We start from the raw sequence: 7,004 nt of genomic DNA, 5'->3' as shown, positions 1-7,004 counted from the left end.
GCACAGCCCCGTGCTGGGCAGAGACTCACACGGACTGGGGATCAACCCCCCCCCCCCCCCACACACACACACACTGTACAGCCCCGTTCTGGGTAGAGGCTCCCATGGGCCAGAGAAAAAAACCCTGACACCATACAGCCTCTTGCTGGGCAGATGCTCCCATGGATGGCGGATCAACCTCCCCCCCCCACACACACTGTACAGTCCCATGCTGGGCAGAGACTCCTGTGGACTGGGGATTAACCTCCACACACACACACTGTACAGTCCCGTGCTGGGCAGAGGCTCCCATAGACTGGGAATCAAACCTCAATCACACTGTGCACCCTCAGTCTTGTAGTTCTTGGATGTATCTGGATCAAATACCGCATTAAGCCCCATCCTATGCCGTGTCTCTGTATACCTGGGGATAAGTCACCAACTGTATTGTGAGCCTTATTTTTTATGTAGGGTGACCAGATAGCAAGTATTAAAAATTGGGATGGGAGTGGGGGGTAATAGGTGCCTATATAAGAAAAAGTCGCGGCAGAGCACTGGGAGAGAGCTCTCTCAGCAATGTAATAAAACCACCTCCGCGAGGGGAATAGCTACCAGTGCCGGGAGCCCGGCTCTCAGTGCTGGTGCACTGTCTACACTGCCACTTTACAGTGCTGTAACTTTCATCACCCAGGGGCTTGTTTTTTCACACTCCTGAGTGAAGAAAGTTTCAGCACTGTAAGTGGCACTGTAGACAAGGCCTAAGTTTCAAAGATTGTCTCTCACCAACAGAAGTTGATGCAGTAAAAGGTGTTACCTCACTCACCCACCTTGTCTCTCTAATCAGCCTTATTTTGGGTTGATGCCTCATTGTTCAGCCATCTGCTTATAGAGGGTTTATAGAGGGAGGGGAACAGTGACTCACCCAGCAACCTACCATCCATCCAGATGGTGAGCATATAATACAGCAAAATACTCCTCATCTCTACAAGGGCAGAAAGTGTAATACGTGTGGCAAAATCTCCCCAGAGAGAATGATACACATAGTAAAATCCACAAATCCCCCACAGAGGGAGAAAGTGAAGTGTAACACACAAAGCAAAATCCCTCGTGCTTTAGCTCAGTGACACATCCCAGTTACAATATAGTTAGGGGTTGTCCACAATGCAAATGTAAACTTTTCTTAAACTACGACTGTCAGAATTATATTTCTAGTGCAGGTGGGGTCTAAATGGTATTAAAATCCCCTTTACACATGAACAGATGGACTTTATCATCACCAACCCCTTCACCAACCCCAATGATTTGGAGTTTCCAACATTTGGGACCTTGGACTATTATGTAGACATCATTAATGATACCATAGTTTATGCTGAGTCTATAGCCTATTTTAACCCTCTAACTTTTGACTGGAGTTAAACAGATTATTTGCTCATTGGAAAGCAGGTAAAGTAGGATTTTTTTTTTCTGAGAAGTGCTACATTAAAGATATTTGCTATTTAAACAAATATTGTTTTGTGGGTCCGTCCTCCCCACCCCACACACAGTGTTTCATGCATTTGTGGCCCACTTGTAAGGTTTGTGCAGCTCCATATAACATTTATTTTACTGATGACAACAATCACTGATTTCCCTGAGCATCGGGAGTGGTGTGAAAGAAAGTTTTGAGGAACCACAGGCAGCTTGAGGGAAGTTGGGGGCAACCAAAGGATCATTGACAGATTATTGGGTGAGAGGCGTTTGGGGGTTATTGGAGAGATACTGGACTGGTTGCTGTGTTGGAGATGAAAATGGAGTCACCTGGAGGAGAAGGTGGCCAAGGAGCCCAGGAGAGGAGGGAGCCTACTCCATTGGGCCTCTGCTCCCTAGTAGCCCCCCTCCAATCAGCCAATCCCCTTCTGTCAGCCCGTTCAAACCATGGCCCATCCCCTCCTATTAGTCAACACCTGTCCCTTCCATTTGCCCCGTCCACCCCATTAGTCCCTTCCTTATTCTGCCCACTAGTTCCTTATCCTGCCCACCGGCTCCATTAGACCCATACCTCTCCAGCCAGCGAGGTACTGAGGCAGCCGACCATCTCTGATTCCTTTTTGCTTCATGGTGGACTCCCCCATGGTGGCACCAAAGCAAACATGTGGAGCAGAAAGCAAGAAGAGGGGATATAAAATGCCCACCTAGCTGCCTTCAATTCTGACACCACAGTGGTCCCCACTGGCTGGGAGGAATCACTGTAAGGGAAGCCCCACTTTGTCCCTACTGCAGGATGGGTGAGTTGCCAGCACAGGGCTGCTTGGTTGTGGAAGTGGAGGGCTGCAGATATGAGCATTGAGACTAGTGCATGATCCTTAGTTGTTTATTGCTATCTGTTGTAATTGTGTAGGTCTGGAGACACTGGGGGCTGAAGAAGGGAGAAGGTTGGACGTAGGCACTGTAGAGGCAACCCTGGGAGAAGGAGGAGAATGGAGAGAAAGAGGGACAGGTGGCAGGAAGGGGAAGGTGAGGACTGGAGAGGAAAACACAGCCTTCATAGGGTTTGACAAGCCTCATTAAATTCATCAGGTACTGAATTTGAAGAGCCTTACAAGACTCCTCAGTATAGTAAGGAGGAGAAAGGAGTCCCAGGAAGAACTCTCTTCCCTTCTCCACTTGCTGCATCATGTTGCTCCTCTAGTCCAGTGGAGGGGATCCAAAAGCAGTGAAAAATCTGTCTTCTGCTCTCACCTGCATGTGGCAAAGTAAAGCATTCCAATTTAAAACAAAACCAAATGACAAAAACAAACAGTAAAGGAATTCACAGACAATAGAGTTTATTTGGCTGGTGTTAATGCTGAGAATATCTATTGGTTTTGAGAAAAGAGAAACCTTACCATAATATTGTAGTAAAAAAAGCAAACATTGGAAACCAAGGAACTTCACGTTTAAAACTAAATTTCAACAACATTTGAAAATATGGAAATGCTTTGTTAAGGGCACCAAATAACCTTAACTCTGCCCCTGAATTGATGGCCTAAGGGGGAAAAAACAGGCTCTGAGACCTTATCCATTCATAATAGTTCCATATCAAAGATCACAAATGAAAATACTTTACTCCAGTTGTACAATGGTTGTGAATATTTCAGCTTGTGTACAGCTGTGCACTGTCCACAGAAAAACTCATACTTTAAAAAATCCTAATGATATAGATAGCATATTGAAGGTCATCATTCTGCAGTAAAATTCCATGTTTCACCAATGATACAAGTATCAGTAAATACAGCGCTAGTGAATCTACAAAAACAAGCCTACCTCTCTTGCCTCATGGAAGTATAGCTCTTATAGAATGTATTTGGTTTGTTCTTGTATGTTTGTTTAATTTGAAATAGAACATTTACTCACCCCTCATTACAGTTTTGAAAAAATTAAAATAGAAATATTGATTGGAAGAAAAAAGTATCTTTAAAGATATCTTCGTTAACAGAAAAATAGCTGCCATTCTTTGGGCCACATCACGCTCTCCTTAGCAAACCTGTACTCAGGAATAACTCTCATGGATTTCCTCTAAATGGAAATATTGCCTGAGAAAGGACTGCAGCCTTATCCTTGGAATAATAACTCTCTCATTGTAGACATATAATTACAAAGGGAGCCAAGTCAAAATTAGAACCAGTCAAGTAGTATCAAAAAAACACTGGCCAATAATGTAGTGGCTGAGAATATTTATCATAGTTCTGTTTATTATGATGGATGGTTGGTTGGAATATTAACCACATCACTATCCTGTAAGTGGAAGTAAAGTGTATCTTTAGGGGGTGATGACTCTCACTACATAACTCATGACTGATGCAAAATCCTTCAATAGTGTAAATATGGTTGACTTGTGAAATACTGCAGGCACTTCAACTCTGCTTCTGGTATGAAAATGAAATAAGTATGTGGGCTCCCTGGATCTGGGATATGCAGTGCAAGTCTTCCTTCCTGGTATAATATAGTCCTGGTATAACATAGCCCTGATTTAAGCATATGGTAAGAAAAAGCATTTCAGGAGCTGGAATGCACTGCGCCACTTGAGCAATACAAAGGGACTTGAATAAAGCCCAGAGAATTCCCTGTCATGCGGGTATCTTCCGCTGAGGGAAAGCCGATGTAGATTGCTCTGCACTACCCTCTCTGGCATAAAAGGTGGAAGTAGGTATTGCAGGGGCTAGAGGGGGCAGGGTCAGAGTGTTATGGGTGTCTTGTGGCTGTGCAGCTTTGGTCCAGAGCTATGACTCCAACCATCTGCCAGCCATTAGACACACAAAGTTATAAGGCAGATTGTGACTGAATCCCTTGTTGGCCTGGGTGAGCCCCAAAATGTCACACTGTCATCTGAGGATCTCAAGAACTATACTAACTTTAACAAGTGCTTATCCTTCCGTATCCTGCCCAAAGATGAAAGGACATTTCTCCAACTTGTGTCTTGTACAGGATATATTATAACTTAAGTAATCTGATGAAGGGTCTAACCTTCTTCTCCCCATCCCAAGATCGGGATATTCTGCAGGGAGACTTGAATGACCTTGTAAATTGGAGTAACAGAAATAGGATGAAATTTAATAGTGAAAAGTGTAAGGTGATGCATTTAGGGATGACTAACAAGAATTTTAGTTACAAGCTGGGGACGCATCGGTTGGAAGTAATGGAGGAGGAGAAAGACCTCGGAGTCCTGGTAGACCGCAGGATGACTATGAGTCGACAATGTGACGTGGCAGTGAAAAAAGCCAATGCGGTCTTGAGATGCATTAGGCGAGGTATATCTAGTAGGGATAAGGAGGTGCTGCTTCCGTTGTACAAGGCACTGGTGAGACCTCATTTGGAGTACTGTGTGCAGTTCTGGTCTCCCATGTTTAAAAAAGATGAACTCAAACTGGAACAGGTACAGAGAAGGGCAACTAGGATGATCAGAGGAATGGAAAACCTGTCGTATGAAAGGAGACTCGAGGAGCTCGGGTTGTTTAGCCTAACCAAAAGAAGGCTGAGGGGGGATATGATTGCTCTCTTCAAATATATCAGAGGAATAAATACCAGGGAGGGAGAGGAATTATTTCAGCTCAGTACTAATGTGGACACGAGAACGAATGGATATAAACTGGCCATGGGGAAGTTTAGGCTTGAAATTAGATGAAGGTTTCTAACCATCAGAGGGGTGAAATATTGGAACAGCCTTCCGAGGGAAACGGTGGGGGCGAAGGACCTGTCTGGCTTTAAGATTAAGCTAGATAAGTTTATGGAGGGAATGGTTTAATGGGATAACATGATTTTAGTCAAATAAACAGCGTGCCATCGCTGGTAAATAGTATCAATAGCCAATGAGGGTCTGGCTGCAGAATCTTGCCTACATGCTCGGGGTTCTACTGATCACCATATTTGGGGTCGGGAAGGAATTTTCCTCCAGGGTAGATTGGCAGAGGCCCTGGAGGTTTTTCGCCTTCCTCCGCAGCATGGGGCAGGGGTCGCTAGCTGGAAGATTCTCTGCTACTTGAAGTCTCTAAACCACAGGATTTGGGGACTTCAACAGCAGAGTCAAGGGAAAGGGGTTGGGACGGCTTTGTGGCCTGCATCATGCGAGAGGTCAGACTAGATGATCGTAATGGTCCCTTCTGACCTTAAAGTCTATGAGTCTATCTCTATAAGAAAGGACTCTTGTGTCAAGATATATGTCTTCCTGTTCAGCTAACATTCATTTATATCATTCTTACATCTATAATAGGGAGCATATGTAAATTTTGAAAAAGTGCCATAATATTCAGTTGTATATCTGATATTTAGATGACATATTAGAGTAACTGAAGATATGAAAGTCTGTTACATTATTTTGCTATGCCATCTAATCCCCATTCTTTTTTAGCCATACTTTAGTAAGAAAAAAACCATTTTTTGTCAAGCTAACCTCATCTACTGTCAGGGCCAGGAAAAGGAATGATATCACTTAAGTCTTATAGGGCAAGATCTTAAATCCTTTATGCTCGTAACCACCACATGGTAGCTGAGAACAAATACATAGTTTTATTCATATTTTCAAAGTGCTTGAAGGTCTTCAGATGATGACTACTACTGAAGCACTAAGCATTGTTTTTAAAGGAAGTTTCTTTAGTACTAGCACTGTAGTACAATATGCTATCTATGGTACTTATATCTTTCCTCATCACCATAGTATCTGAGCACCTCACAATCTTTAATGTATTTATCCTCATAACACCCTTGTGAGGAAAGGAAGTGCTATAAACCCCATTTTACAGATGGGTAACTAAAGACTAAGGCCCAATTCCTCACAGTTATTTAGAGGATCTGAGTTTAAATGAGCCTAAATGACTTGCCCAAGGTCACACACAAAGTCTATGAACAAGAAGGGAATTAAAAGTTAAAAACAACTTGGAGCTGCCATGAGATGCTGAATGTATTAGAATATGGTGATAATCTAAATTAAATTGCTGTATATTAATTATTCAGGTCTACCCACCACCATAAATAGTCCAGAAGACTAAAAATGCAAAACATTGTGCAAAGGGTGCCCAGGCAAAGAAAAGTTGGCGCTTAACCTAGAGAGCCCGTATCAAATGACTAACACCTAATTATAAAGAACGTTGTCTATATAGATTTCACCAAGTGATATAAAGCACCCAGTTCTACCACCAGATACATAGGTGGATAATGCAGTGTAATCCAAGGTTTAGAATTTAGGAGCTGTAGTAATCCAAAGGCTATCAGATGGAATCCTAGTTTCTTAGCCACAAGAGGAGGAAAGAGATATAAATCAAGCACATGTTCTCTTATTACAGTACCTACAAGTCTTTCCTTCACCAGAGCCTGCTGCAAATAAATTGATCTCTGGTCATTCTTATGTTATACCCTGGAGAGGTTTGTTAGCCTTCCCTGGTTTTAAAGGGATAACACGCTATGATAGGGTGCAAGACCCACTGATTTAAATACTGACTTGAATATTGAGCATTGACTTTAATGTAAATCCAAAGGGCAGAACTGGGCTCTAGCACTATCTTAAGTACATTACT

Source organism: Trachemys scripta, chromosome 11 (assembly GCF_013100865.1).
Source record: "Trachemys scripta elegans isolate TJP31775 chromosome 11, CAS_Tse_1.0, whole genome shotgun sequence".
Classification (NCBI taxonomy): domain Eukaryota; kingdom Metazoa; phylum Chordata; order Testudines; family Emydidae; genus Trachemys; species Trachemys scripta.
Note: the sequence above shows the minus strand (reverse complement) of the source record.